At 47.8% G+C, this 15,160-nt stretch overlaps 1 protein-coding gene across 3 annotated transcripts in view; it reads right to left on the bottom strand.

The window, feature by feature from the left end:
• The window catches only part of RFX2 (regulatory factor X2), a 102,061-nt gene extending 87,133 nt beyond the window's left edge, over nucleotides 1–14,928 (bottom strand). For 2 of the 3 annotated variants that reach the window (XM_047777362.1, XM_047777366.1), the window contains exon 1: nucleotides 14,754–14,927. The gene's annotated coding sequence lies outside the window, so the exon portion shown is untranslated. Of the gene's footprint in view, nucleotides 1–14,753 lie in introns of all 3 variants that reach the window. The other variant, XM_047777361.1, reaches the window with a different exon arrangement.
• Nucleotides 14,929–15,160: the final 232 nt, after the last annotated feature.

The raw sequence follows: 15,160 nt of genomic DNA, 5'->3' as shown, positions 1-15,160 counted from the left end.
GGGTGAAAAAGGATAAATGAAATGCCCCTAACAAGGAGCTAATTAAATACCTCCAGACACATCAGCACAGTGGAATCTCAGGCAGCAGACACACAGAATGATAAGGAAAGACAGAGACTAAATATTAGATGAAAAGAGCACGTTGCAAAAAAGTGGGTATAATATGATCCCCATTTCTGCCTACATGAAAGGAATGAAGCGCTGACACATGCCACAACATGGATGCATCTTGAAAACATGATGCTCAGTAAGAGGAGCCAGATGAAAAAGGCCAGGGTGAATGATTCCATTGATATGACATGTCCTTAACAGGCAAATCCACAGAGACAGAAAGTGGATTCATGGTTGCGAAGGCTGGGGAGGGGAATGAGGGTGACTGCTAATGGCGGGGTTTCTTTTTGGGGTGATAAGAATGTTCTGGAATTAAATAGTGGTGATGATTACCTAGCTCTGTGAAAATACAAAAACCAATGAATTGTACACTTTAAAAGGGGTGAGTTTTATGACATCTGAATTACATTTTGATTCAAAAATAATAAGGTATCAGTGAGTATGGTTTATCTGTATACAAAATATCTGAAAGGATCCAAATGGAACTTTATCTGTAGTGGGATGGGCAGGATAGGAGAAGGGGAGGAAGCTAGACAATACAATGGGAAACTCTTTTCCCATTGTATTTTCTTGTACTACAGTGAAAGAACATGACTTCCGTAATGGAAAAGAGGAAGCAAACACACTTACGGGGACCGCCTATAAGGATCCCAAAGTCCCAAAATGGTCACTAGGGAATTCTGGGATCAAACTCCTCAGTGGTCCGGAGTGGACACTCTGCAAATCTAATCATGCTCACTGTAGAAAGCAGTAAACATTCGAGTTGCAGAACCTGTGCTCCTTGGACCTTGCAACTGACTTCACACTGTGAGGCCAGGAAGTACTGAACACTATCAGGCACTCCAGTAGTGGTTGCCTAATAAGAAGAGTGGGGATGGCCTAAAGGTTGTGCCCACACCACCCAATACTCCACTGCTGGCTGTATGTGGCTACTGAACCTTTTTTTTTTTTTTTGTCTATTTGCCTTTTTGCCTTTTTTCTAGGGCCACTCCTGCAGGATATGGAGGTTCCCAGGCTAAGGGTCAGATTGGAGCTGTAGCCACCAGCCTACACCACAGCTCACGGTAAGGCCGGATCCTTAACCCACTGAGTGAGGCCAGGGATCGAACCCACAACCTGATGGTTCCTAGTCGGATTCGTTAACCATTGCGCCACGACGGGAACTCCTGGCTACTGAACTCTTGATCCAAACCGAGATATGCCATGGGTATAAACTACACACTGGATTTCAAAGACTTCACTCGCCAGGAAGTATGTGAACGACCTCAATAAAAACTGTTTCATCGACCTAAATGTCCATCAACAGACGAACAGATAAAAAAGATGTAGTACATATAGGGGAGTTCCCGTCGTGGCTCAGTGGAAAAGAATCTGACTAGCATCCATGAGGACGCAGGTTTGATCTCTGGCCTTGCTCAGTGGGTTGAGGATCCAGTGTTGCCGTGAGCTGTGGTATAGGTTGCAGATGTGGCTCGGATCTGGCTGTGGCTATGGCATAGGCCAGTGGCTACAGCTTTAATTCAACTCCTAGCCTGGGAACCTCCGTATGCCATGGGAGCAGCCTTAAAAAGACAAAAAAAAAAGTGATGAGTATATAAAATGGAATATTATTCAGCCATAAAGAAGAATAAAATAATGCTATATGCAGTAACATAAATGGACCTAGAGATGATCATACCAAGTGAAGTGAGAAAAAGACAAATATCCTATGGTACCACTTACATATGGAGTCTAAACTTTGACACAAATGAACCTATCTACCCAATAGAAACAGACTCACAGACATGGAGAACAGACTTGTGGTTGCCATGAGGGAGGGGGGGTAGAGAGATGGACTGGAAATTTGGGATTAGCAGTTGCAACCTATTATATATAGAATGGATAAACAACAAAGTCCTACTGTGTAGCACAGGGAACTCTATTCAATATCCTATAATAAGCTATAATGGAAAAGAATTTAAAAATAAATAAATAAATATATACATATATCTGAATCACTTTGCTGTATAGTAGAAATAAACACATTATAAATCAAGTGTGCTTCAACAAAGTAAATTTAAAAAATAAAAACTTTCATAAAGATGCTATGTTAAAGTAATATTTTGGATATACTGGATTAAATAAAATATATTATTTAGATTAATTAATTTCACCTGTTTTTCTTTTTAGAATGTGGCTACTGGAAATTCTTTTTTTTTTTTTTTTGGCTTTTTAGGGCCACACCTGCGGCATAAGGAGGTTCCCAGGCTAGGGGTCAAATCAGAGGTACTGTTGCCGGCCACGGCCACAGCCACAGCAACACCAGATCCAAGCCGCATCTGTGACCTATTCCACAGCTCATGGCAACACTGAATCCTTAACCCATTGAGCAAGGCCAGGGATCGAACTCTCAACCTCATGGTTCCTAGTCGGATTTGCTTCTGCTGCGCCACGACAGAACTCCTGGAAATTCTTAAATTACACACATAGCTCAAATTATGTCTCTAGCAGACAATCAGGATCCAGCAGGATCCTAGAATCAATCACCCAACTGTGAAATCACAAATCCCTCAAGAGGCCCCAATTTGCTAGAAGTGATTTTAGAGCTTGGTCAGATCTAGTAAGAACTGGAATCAAACCAACAAATGATGACTCTATTTGGTGTCCCACAAGGACAGTTAGACCTGGTCTCTGTCCTCGAGGGTCTTCCACTGCGTGAGAGAGAAAAGGAGACAAACAAAGACGCCTTCTGTGGCAAAGGTGACAGGTGCAGACTCCACATGGAACTTGGGACCATAAACCCTGGGGTGGGGAATCTGAAAAAGTCGCATCCTGGATGCTGTGGGACAGGCGGGACCGTCCTGTGGGAGTGGGGATAGACGGGGAGGGCAGACCAGGTCAAGAGCAGAGCCAGGCACAGGCAGGTGTGTGTGTCATGGAGGTGGGAATGGAGGGAGAAGGGCAGGGAGTGAGCGGGTTGGAGCAGAGGCTGCGGCCCCTGGACTCCATCTTCTATTATAGGGCAGAGCTCAGCAAACCACAGCCCATGCCCGGGGCCAAGTCTGGCCCCATCTGCTGCCTAGTTTTGTACGGTCCACAAACTAAGAATTGTTTTTACATTTTTTTAATGGGTGAAAAAAATCAGAGTCAACATATTTTGTGACACTTGAAAATGACATGAAATTCACATTTCAGTGTCCAGAAGTGAAGTTTTATTGGCACACAGCACCCTTCATGAGTGGCCAGAGCTGAGGTGAAAGCTGGTCCCAAACACTGACAAGCAGTCCTACAACTCTGCAAAAAGGGGAATTCATTCACCCCACAAATTTTGAGTGCCACATTTTGTGGACGAAACAAATCTAAAAGACATAAGCACATTTGTTTAGAATCAACTTTTTTGGGGGCTGAACCCATGGCCAGGGATTGAACCTAAGCCACAGCAGCGATGACATTGGATCCTGACAATAGACCACCAGGGGACTCCTCAAATTGACTTTTTTTTTTCTTTTTAGGATTGCACCTGTGGCATATGGAAGTTCCCAGGCTAGGGGTAGAATCAGAGCTTCAGCTGAGGCCTACACCAGAGCCACAGCAACACTGGATCTGAGCCACATCTGCAAACTTCACTGTAGCCTGCAGCAATGCCAGATCCTTATCCCACTGAGAGAGGTCAGGGATCATACTGGCATCCTCACAGAGACAACATCGGATCCTTAACCTACTGAGCCACAATGGGAACGCCTCAAATTGACTTTTCAACAGAGTGAAATCTTTGAAAATCTCCAAAGCAAACAAACGGAATCAATCCACTGCAAGTGGCTGATGTAGAATTAGGAAGCTAACAGCTTGCACTGTGTACAGGGCTCCTGGCAAAAGGACGCAGCCGCGGTCCAGTTATAAGATTCCATGTCCCCAGGAAGATCCCTGTGCTTTCTGCAAAAGAACTAACCTTGTGATTTTGGCTAGGCCAAAAGGGAAGTCGGTTAACAGAAGGGGGTCTTTGATTAAAATTTCTTCGGGGATTTGGTAAAGAAAAACAACTTACTGAAAGGGCCGGAATGTTAATCTAAGCGGAGTCAAAACCCCAGAGTTTTGCAGGCTACCAGATCTCAGGCAAGGCTTTCGTGACTTTTGCTTTGTTACTTGATGGAAGCCCGGCCCTCTGAAGAGCACTCTGGGCTCAAATGTTTGGTTCATTCATGTGTGAAGTACAAAGCCCTGTGGGAAGTATGGCAGGGAGAGCTGTCCCTGTCCCCCGGAAGCCCACAACTGAGAACAGAAAATAAGACACAAAAACAGCACGTCCATGTAGTCTTGGGATGCTAAGTCTCCGTGCTGTGCCTCTTCTGGCTGATTCAGCCTGGAGTCCCTAACTACGGGGTGGTTCTGCCCCCAAGGGACAACTGCCATGTCTAAAGACAGAGTTGTTGTCACGACTGGGGGAGGGGAAGAGGGGGCACTCCTGCCAGATGAAGGCCAGGGGTACTGCTCAACACTCTGCAAGGTCCAGGATGGCCTCTGCACCCTCCCGTCAAGAATGATTGGGCCTCAGAGTCAATGGCAATGAGGTGCAGAAACCTGGCCTGGTCTATAGTTTTCCCACTTATTTCACCTGTTAACATCTCAAGGGTCTCTGGTGAGAGAGCATCAGAGAAGGATCTTAGGGGTAAAGTTAAGATTTTTCATCAGTAGAAATGACATTTCAGAGAGAGGGGAGACCTCACCATAAGACCTGTTTAAGGCATGGCAAGCCGATTAGGAGAAATCTTGAAAGACAGGCCACAGAAAGGGAGATGGGGCTGGGCGGAGCCAAGCCTTGAATGCTGAGCTAAGTATGAAGTGTTGACACCCATTTAGCTAAAAAAGCAGACAGAACATGCCCAACCCCTCCTCCTGACACAGCCCAGGGGACACAGTGAGGTGGCTTGGGGAAAAGATGAAGAGACAAATAACAACTGGGTAAGAAGCATATGCCAGGGAGTTCCCTGGTGGCTCAGTAGATTAAGGTCTGGGGTTGTCACCTCTGTGGCTCAGGTTTGATCCCTGGCCAGGGAACTTCCACATGAGCCAAAGGCATGCAGGTCTACATGAGGATGGGGAAGGGGAAGTGATTCTGGTGGGTGCTTACTGTCAAGGGCTGGAGAGGAGGAGCTGGGCTTCTGGGCGTAAGGACTCTGGTGGCCGCTGCAACTAGAAGAGGGAGAGAAGCGGGGTTGCAAAGACCACGCTCACAGGTGGGAGAGGCTTCCCACCCAGAATCCAGGTGGGGGCTCCACGTGGCTGCCTGGCCACTACCCAGTGGTTTGTTAAAGTAGAAAACTTAGGGGGTTCCCGTCGTGGTGCAGTGGTTAACGAATCCGACTAGGAACCTTGAGGTTGCGGGTTCAGTCCCTGCCCTTGCTCAGTGGGGTAACGATCCGGCGTTGCCGTCAGCTGTGGTGTAGGTTGCAGACTCGGCTTGGATCCCATGTTGCTGTGGCTCTGGCGTAGGCCTGTGGCTACAGCTCCGATTAGACCCCTAGCCTGAGAACCTCCATACGCCGCGGGAGCGGCCCAAGAAATAGCAAAAAAAAAGACAAAAAAAAAGTAGAAAACTTCTCATGGGGAAAAAAAAAAAGTTCAGAGTTCCCAAGGTGGTGCAGCGGAAACGACCCAACTAGTAACCATGAGGTTGCGGTTTCAATCCCTGGCCTTGCTCAGTGGGTTAAGGATCTGGTGTTGCTGTGAGCTGTGGTGTAGTTTGCAGCCGAGGCTCAGATCCTGCCTTCCTGTGGCTGTGGTGTAGGCCGGCAGCTATAGCTCTGATTAGATCCCTAGCCTGGGAGCCTCCATATGCCACAGGTGTGGCCCTCAAAAAAACAAAAAGACAAAAAAATAAAAGAAAAAAAAAAGAAATTCTTTTTTTTTTTGCTGCGTCCCTGGCATGCAGAGGTTTCCAAGCCAGGAACCGAACGGGCATGGCAACAGTGACCTGAGCCACAGCAGTGACAATGCTGGATCCTCAACCACTAGGCCACCAGGGAACTCCCAAAAAAGAAGAATTCTTTTTAAAATTGAAGCACATCCTTGAAGCTGTTTTCTGTGAGTTTGGAATTCCACATTTGTTTTTTCTCCAAGCAGGCTCCATATGTAGGTACTCTGAGAAGAACAGCAGAGGTAGGAAAGCTCCGTGTGGTGTTTTCTTTGGGTTTTCCCTGGATGGGGTGGAGCAGTGACACATTTTTGCGGGCCGGTAATTTTGGGGGGAACTGCTTCCCATCCCTTACCCCAAGGATCATCTTTCTAACAGAAACATTTCCTGGAAACACAGCACTGTTTCCAAAAGATAAACGGTTTGCATTTTTAAAATATGAGCATAATTAAGTGTTGCTGCGACTTCAGGAATGGACTCCTATATCATTAGTGTGATCTTGACAGTTTTCCAAGGAGACAGGTGTTTGTGAGCCAAGTCCTCTTTCACTCTGTGGGGACCCGTCCTTTCCCCTTTCTGCCGAGGGACTGTCCTAATCTGATCACCGGGGGACTGTCTTGAGCGGGCCTTATGCTCCCTGGTGCTCAGTCCTTGAGTTACTCTCTCCTTTGCCTTCCGAGCCCTGTCCCAGGTCCTCCTGCACCTAAGACTTCCTGCAAAACCTCCTCTGTCCAGCATGACTCACAGCAGCCAAATGTGGAAACAGCCCAAGCGTCCAGCGACGGATGAAAGGACAAACAAATGTGGTCCATCCACACAATGGAATATTACTCAGCTTTAAAAAGGAAGGAAATTCTGACCCATTCTACCATGGGTCAGATGCTCAGTGAAATAAGCCAGGCACAAAGGGCCAGGCACAGTCTGATTTCACTCAGGACTGTCTGAGGTCCCTGGAGGAGTCAGATCCATACCAACAGGAAGTAGAAGGTGGGGCTGGGGGCTGGGGACTGGGGGCTGGGGGAGTCAGTGTGTCGTGGGGACAGAGTTTCAGTTTGGGAAGATGAGAAAGTTCTGGAAATGGATGAGGATGGTCACAATACAATGTAAATGCACTTAACGCCACTGAGCTGTGCACTTCACACTGGTTAAAATGATAAAGTTTATGTTATTATGTTTTGCCATAATTTTTCTAAAAGAAACCACTTTCCTCTGACTCTCCACTGGTTTCCTGCTCCTTGAATTCTGATGGCTCTGCCTTTGGCCTTCTCTTCTCACTCTCCGCCCTCTCGTTGCGTGAGCTCATCTGTTTTCACAACTGAAATAACCAATTATGTGCTGACAGCTCCGAGATCCTACCTCCAGCCAGGACTGCACCCCCCCCTCCCGCCCCCACCCCCCGTCACTGGGTCCTCAAAGCCCCCAGAATCTTATAGCTCTGTCCTCCCCAGCATCCTGGGCAGATGCTGTCCACCAGGCCCCTGTCGCTCTGGGCCTGGACCACAGCAGTGGTCATTCTCCATCACCAGCCTCCAGGCACCAGGCTTTCCACGATCCCTACCAAAATCCCATCTAATCACAAAGTGCTTCCCAACAAACCTCTTAGCCCAGCACCAGACAAGTCCCACCCAGCCAGCCAGGGATCAGCAAACTTTTCCTGCAAAAGCCCAGACAGTAAATATTTTAGGCTTTGTGGTCTACATTCTGTGTCTGTCGCAAATAGTCAACCTGCCATGGCTTCCAAAAAGCAGCCAGAGACAGTATGTAAATGAAAGCAGCGCTGTGTCCCAGTGCAACTTCACTTCCCAAAACAGGCCCTGTGTGCTGACACCTGCTTTCGTCTCCAGCCTGATCTCCCTTGTACCCTGTGCTCGGCTTTCAGAAAACACAGCCATACCACCGCTCTCCCCACCCATCTGCCTGTGCACATTCCCAAGATTTAGCTCCCACCTGCCTCGTCCTGGACACCTCTCCTGACCCCTTCAGGCAAGTGGCCCCCTTCCTCTGTGCACCCATTGATGCTCTAGCCCATCTCCATTTTGAAAGCATCTCCCCCTCCTAGGTGGACTTGGGTCCCTGTAACCTCTTCGGATAGCGTCTTGCTCAGAAAGCAATGAATGAATGAATAAGTGATGAAGAAATGTCAGAGGTTTTGAAAGCAGGTCTTCCAGTAAACAGATGAACACCATAGCTCTGACAACTACAGGCAGAGGTGAAATCTCCCAAGGGCTTAATTTATACTTAGAACAGCACCCAGATTCCTCCCCATGGCCTCGGGGGCCCTCTGCCTCACCTTTTGCTCACTAGGCATCAGCCACACAGCCACCTTTCTCTACCCTGACCAGGCCCAGCTAACTGATTCCTCCTGCCACAGGACCTTTGCACCTGCTGTGCCCCCTGCATGGAAAGTTCTTCCCTCTGTAATGCACAGGCCTGCCCCCTCTCATCATTTCAGTCTCATCTCAACTGTCTCCTCCTAGAGAGATTCCCTGGACCCCAGTAGGCCAGTTCTTAAACACACACACACACACACACACACACACACACACACACACACACACACACTCCTACACAATCTGAAAATAACTGCAGAGATCTTAGTAGAAACAGGCTTACTGTATATAGCACATCTGGGTTTTGTTATATAGCAAATGACAAATAATCACTATATCGGGCCATAAAATGTAAGTTCTACAGATTTTTAACGGCGTTATAAAGTTTGTTTGTTTTTTTTTTTTCTGGATGTTCCTGAAGCATGCAGAAAGTTCCCAGGCTAGGGATGGAACTTGAGCCGCATCAGTGACAATGCCAGATCCTGAATCCACTGAGAATCCAGGGAACTTTTTTTTTTCTTTTTTGCCATTTTTATTATTTTCCTTTTTTGTGTTTCTTTTTTCCACTTTTAAACATGGATTACGGCAGGTATAATCTGATTCACAGCAACTAAAATGCACTTGCTGTTATGTATCACTTAAAGGTTTGGGAAGCCAACTCCATTTTTGGGAAAGTCATAGAATTCATAAAAATTAAAAATAAGGTTGCCAGGGCATAAAACCATGCTTTTAAACACACAAAACCTATGTATCATAAAGCAGGAATGCATTTCAGGAAAAAAGAAGTGAGGTGTAGCAAGGAACAGGACCAGGCTGCTATTCCTGAGGGCCCAATTCAAGTCCTGGCACGCAGAACAGGCCAGTTCTCACCTCCGAGTGGCTGATTTCCAGACTTTGACCAGGTTGGCACCTGAGAGCCAGCGATAACAGAGAAGGGAAACCAGTTTCGAAGTGTTCTCATTGGGAAGTTCTGCCTGCAGAGCTGGCCACTTGGCCTACCCCATCTGAAGATATGACGCTGGCGGTCTAATTTCAGATGGACCCAGACACCAACCAAGATGTGGGACTTTGAGTTTCTTCTTAGGTTGTTCCTGTTCTTGCCAGCACTTGAGGCTGGCAGAAGACCATATCTGTATTGCATAGTGATTTTCTATGCAATCAAAGGGTTTTTCCCACCTTTTAAACAGACAGTGTCATGCTCAATCGAGCAAGACATGTTTACCGAATGTCTCCTCTGCCCTTAGTGGTCAGGAAACCAAACTTAAACCATCCCAGGCAGGCCACCCTGCTTGTTTGTTTCATTCTAATAATAAAAATAATGACAACCATAATAATAATAGCTCTCTGTTGAACACCTATGATGTGCCAGGCCCTGGGCTAACTAGTTTTAGATATAATTCTTTTTTTCTTTTGTCATTTTTTAGGGCCGCACTTGCGGCATATGGAGGTCCCCAGGTGAGGGGCTGAATCGGAGCTGTAGCTGCTGGCCTATACCATAGCAACGCCAGATCTGAGACACATCTGCAACCTACACCACAGCTCACAGCAACATTGGATCCTTAACCCACTAAGTGAGGCCAGAGATCGAACCTGTGTCCTCATGGATGCTAGTCAGATTTGTTTCCACTGAGCCACAATGGGAACTTCTACATATGATTTCTAATATCAAAGCTTGTACATGTGATTATCTATTTCACAGATGCCCAACCTTACCTGGAGTCACCGAGCTAATTAAACATTAACCCCCTTTCTGCCGGGCCCCAGAGCTCACATCTGTAGCATCCAGGGCTATGATCGTATTTTTCCTTTACTCTTCCCTCTGGCCTCGTTCATCCAATCTGAGCTGTACAGAGTCACACAGATGGCGAGATGTCATAGATAAGGAGGGAATCTTACATTTCACTTCAGCTTTCCCCATAAGTGTGCAGGAGACCATTTATTTATTCATTTAACAAATATTTCTCCAGTGCCCACTCAGTGCCAGAACGATTCTCAGCCCTGGGGGATAAAGAAGTTCATAAAACGCTCAGAGTTGCTTCTCGTCCAGCTGACATTCTAATGAGGGGACAGCGATAATAAAGTAAATCCATATACGATATGCTGTGTTAGTGACAGATGCTAAGGAGAGAGAAAACAGGGAAGGAGGCTAAGGGGACCGTCGCTTTCAAGTAGGTGGTTTGGGAAGGGGAGTTTGAGAAAAGGCTGGAAAGGAGTGAGAAGCAAGCCCCCAAATGCCTGGGCCAAGCACTTTCCAGGCAAAGAATTTAAGGGACTCCCAGGAGGCCAGAGGCTTTGAAGAGTGGCTTGTAGGATGGGAGATGAGGCCATAGAGGGACTGGGCTGGGGAAGACTGTGGCTTTTGCTCCAGGTGAGATGGGAGTCATGGAAGGAACACATGACAGGACACAATATGACCCCCAGTTAACGGGCTGGATTCACCCAGGCATGCAGCACCAGTGGCTGGGACGGAGAGCTGGTGGTGGAGGGGGCAAGGTGTGGTCAGATTCTAGGTCTCCATCTTCCCCCCCCCCCTTTTTTTTTTGGCCACACCCTTGGCATGCAGAAGTTCCTGGGCCAGGGATCAAACCCAAGCCACGGCGGCAGTGACAATACCAGATCCTTAACCCACTGAGCCACCAGGGAACTCCCTCCTTTGCTGATCTTGTAGTTTCCAAGAAGCAGTGGTTTTCTTTTTTTGTCTTTTTTGTTGTTGTTGTTGTTGTTGTTATTTCTTGGGCCGCTCCCGCGGCATATGGAGGGTCCCAGGCTAGGGGTCCAATCGGAGCTATAGCCACCGGCCTACGCCAGAGCCACAGCAGCGCGGGATCCGAGCCGCGTCTGCAACCTACACCACAGCTGACGGCAACGCCGGATCGTTAACCCACTGAGCAAGGGCAGGGACCGAACCCGCAACCTCATGGTTCCTAGTCGGATTCATTAACCACTGCGCCACGACGGGAACTCCCGTGTATCTTTAAAGAAGCAGTGGTTTTCAATTGTCTAATTCCCAGCACATATTTCATTCATTCCTTCATTCATTCATTCACTGGACAAATTAAGTATGTCCTCTGGGCCAGGCATGTATCTAAGACAACTCAGCTCATGATGGAACTAATCACCATTTCAATTCTAGAAAAGGAATCAAAATGCATTTTTTTAAAAAAACACGTTCATCTACAATCCCTTTTAATAACGTGAAATCCAAAAAGTTCTTTTTAGGGCCGCACCTGCAGCATATGGAAGTTCCCAGGCAAGGGGTTGAATTGGAGCTACATCCACCGGCCTACACCAGATCTGAGCTATGTCTGCGACCTATACCACAGCTCACAGCAACGCCAGATCCTTAACCCACTGACTGAGGCCACGGATCACACCTGCATCCTCATGGATACCAGTCGGGTTCATTACCGTTGAACCACGATGGGAACTCCCCCAAAAGTTCTTAAATTTGGAGGTTTTTTTGGTAAATTTGGCATACACCTGTTTGGTGACAAAATCTGACCTAAACTGAGGTTGCTTACGGTCCTTATCAACCCCCTTTGGCTCCCTTTGGTGTGAATATTCAGACAATTCAGGGCAGAAAAATGTCTGTGTTTGTTAGGTGCACCATGGGTTAAGAGTTTAAGGCATGGATGGGGAGTTGTATTTCCCTGGACCTGAGTTCAGTGAAGGTCCCCACAAGAGAGACAGTTTCTCTTAAGAACTTCCCTTGCTTTGAAAAAAGTTTCACCTTTTACAGATAAGTAGGTGTGTATGGGGGAGCATACTGTCTAAATAAGTGGCCAACCTGTGTTAATTAAAAAGAGCCAAACATGCAGTTCCTTCTGGCCCTGGAATTTTACGAGCAAAACAACCATCTGTGACTATAACAATCCTGTAAAAACATTCAAAATTTTGATTCAATTACAATATTAATGAAAGTGAAATCCATCAAATATCAATAAATATTAATTAATTTTAACTCAAATCTGAAATTACAAATTAGATCTAAGGCATAAGAGCCAGATAAACAACTTCCCAGCATCTGCCTTTCTGGTAAATAGCTCCATGTGGGAGCACTTCAGTGATAAATGTGGTAAAAGATGAATATTAAGGTAATATGTGCCCTGCACCCAGAAAGCAAATATCAACTGAATTTCAAAAGACTTGTTCTGTTACTTGGGGTGATTAACAACCCTGCCCCTCTCCTGTCAGAGTCCCCTTCTAAGCATCTCAGAGATTTATCCAGGATGAGAGGAACACTTCTAAAGGGCTGAAGAATTCATATGGCTTTTATCGCAGGGGCAAATTCTTTCTGAATCCATTCCTGACCCCTATTTGGAATATCACAGGATCACGGAACCAGTTATCTTTTTCCATCATATATTATGAGAAGTCCCCTTCAATACTTTGCCAAGACTGTTGGCAAAATTAGCAGGGGTTATTAAGGAAATTAAATTGCTTTCTTGGGGGATGGGGGAGTGGGTACTAAACACACTTTCTCTCTGGCCAGAGTAGGTGAGTAGTCATTTCTAAGGTTATTTGACAGTCGGTTCACGTTTTTAAACTTGAACGGGAGAAAGAACAGGGAACCAAATCCAGATACTCCCCAGGACAGAGAGTTAAGGGTCTTTATATAAGCAAACAAATAATGTTTCCGATTATGAACAACAAGATAAAAATACGTCCACACTAAGTGCAGGCAAAAAAAATTTTTGTTTTTAATGTTTTCTATTATTGTTGTTATTATTATTATTATTCTGTTGGGTAAGTCTTAATTGAGATGGAGAGCCTTGTATCAGGTTTGATATTTCAGATTCGAGGATATAAAGCTGATTGAGAAGGGATAAAACTCATGACCATCTGCACTGACAGTTGAATGTACAAAGCAAGAAAATAACTATGTGTTGGGCTGGGGGTGGCCAATAATAAAACACCCACAAGCAGGAACGAGGTCTCCGAAAAAAGGCAGCTCTGGACTCCAGTGCTGCATCCTGCCCTTCTCCCTCATTCCTGTGGGGCAACCAGAAGGTTAAAATTAGGAGATGAACCACCCCCGCCGCAGCAGCCGGAATGGCAGGGGCAGTTGGGCCCCGGGGGCCCTGGAAATAGCCACTAGGATCGGAAACTCAACTTTCCTAGCGCAGCGGCGAGAAAAAGCAACAGTGACGAAGACGGAGAGAGAGCCGCGACTCATCCCAGAGGGAAAAAGAAAGGAACCGAGAGGATTTGGTATGCGTGTGTTCTGGGGGTCAGGGGGTGGGAGCTGGATTCACAAACACACATGCACCCGCACGACCTCTGGAGAAAATGCCACAGACCAGTTTGAGCCACATGTTGGGCTCTTTAAACAAAATAATAAATTAATAAATTTAAAAAAAAAAAAACACCCTTTCAGTGAAACTTTTCTTGCTTCGCGATCAGCCCAAATAGGGGAGCTGCGGGTGTGCGAAGGGGCTTCCTGAGGGGCGTGGAGGGACTGGCGGATCCAGGACCCCCCCAAATTTAGGAATGCGGGGGTTACAAGTGAGAGCGCTCAGAGTATCCGAGGGAGGAGCTCTAAACGCGAGGATTTGGGGTGGAAAGGTGAGAAACGGGTCTCTGGTAAGCCCAATTCTTGGGGATTTTGTGGCCATAGAGTGAGAAGGGGGGTTCCTGTTCTAGACCGGCGCACTGACTTTGTATTAAAAAGCGAGAATGGGGTTACAGGCAGCCCTCAAATTCAGTATTTGGGAGCAGGGTCAAAACGAGAAGCTCCCCGGGTCACCTCAATCCAGGAATTTGAGGGTGAAGGTTAGAACGAATCTTTTAGGCCCTCCCAATTCAGGAATTTGAGGTTGAGCGTGAGAAAAGGGCCCCATGGGTGCCCCAATTTCAGAGATTTGGGGAGTAAACAGGAGGAGTCTCCAGGCGCCTTCAATTCAGGAAGTTTTAAATATAAGAGTTCGAAAGAAGTTGCCAAGGAGTCCCCAGTTCAGAGAGTCTAGGGTAAAGAGTGCGAAAGGGGTCCTCCGGCACCCCCAGCTTAAGGATTTGAGGGATAAAAGAGAGAAGAGGTTCCCCAGGAGCCCCAAATTCCGGATGTTTGAAAGTAAAAGTTTGAGAGGGGTTCCAGGGGCGCCCCCAACTCGGGGATTTTTAGGGTAAGAGTGAAATAGGGCTCTTGGGGGACCCCAACTCCGGAAGTTTTGTGAGAAGTGAGGCGATGGGTCCCCCACCTCTCCCCGAATTTGGTTAAAAGGAAAAAAGGGTCCCTGGGTGCCCCAAACTCAGCCGCGCCTTCGGGACTCGGGGTACAGAGGTAGGTCCCACGGACGCGCCATCCCGGACGTTTGGGGTGAACGGCAGGGACTGGGCTGCCCACTCCCGACCCCTCGATCGCGGTCCCCGCCGCCCCCCGCACTCCCCGGCCAGGCAGGGCCCGGGACGGTCGCATCGGTCACCTGGAGTTCGGGCCGGGAGTTCGGGCAACGGCTCCCGCGGCGGCGGCGGCTGCTGCTGCGTGTTGGTCCCCGTTGGTAAGTAACAGTCTCCACGGCTACAGTCTCTATGGCGGCGGCGGCGGTGGCGGCGGCGGCCGCTCCTCCTCCCGCTCCCGGCGCCCGCCCGCTTGCCCGCCTGCTAGCCCGCCTCGCGCTGCCTGCCCGCCTGCCGCGACGGGGCGGGGCGTTGTTATCGGCAACGGTTACCAGGTTCCACGCCCCACCCCCTCAACGGCCCGCCCATGCCCGCCTCCAACGGGCGCTGTAGGGGCGGGGCGCAAGGCCTCGAGGCTCTCCATTGGCTGCCCTAAGTGCCTGTCAGAGGGGGCGTTCCCCGGCGAGGAAGAGGGCGAGGCCCGACCAATTGC

This window comes from Phacochoerus africanus, chromosome 4 (assembly GCF_016906955.1).
Source record: "Phacochoerus africanus isolate WHEZ1 chromosome 4, ROS_Pafr_v1, whole genome shotgun sequence".
Taxonomy (NCBI): domain Eukaryota; kingdom Metazoa; phylum Chordata; class Mammalia; order Artiodactyla; family Suidae; genus Phacochoerus; species Phacochoerus africanus.
This window is presented reverse-complemented; position numbering and strand designations above follow the sequence as displayed.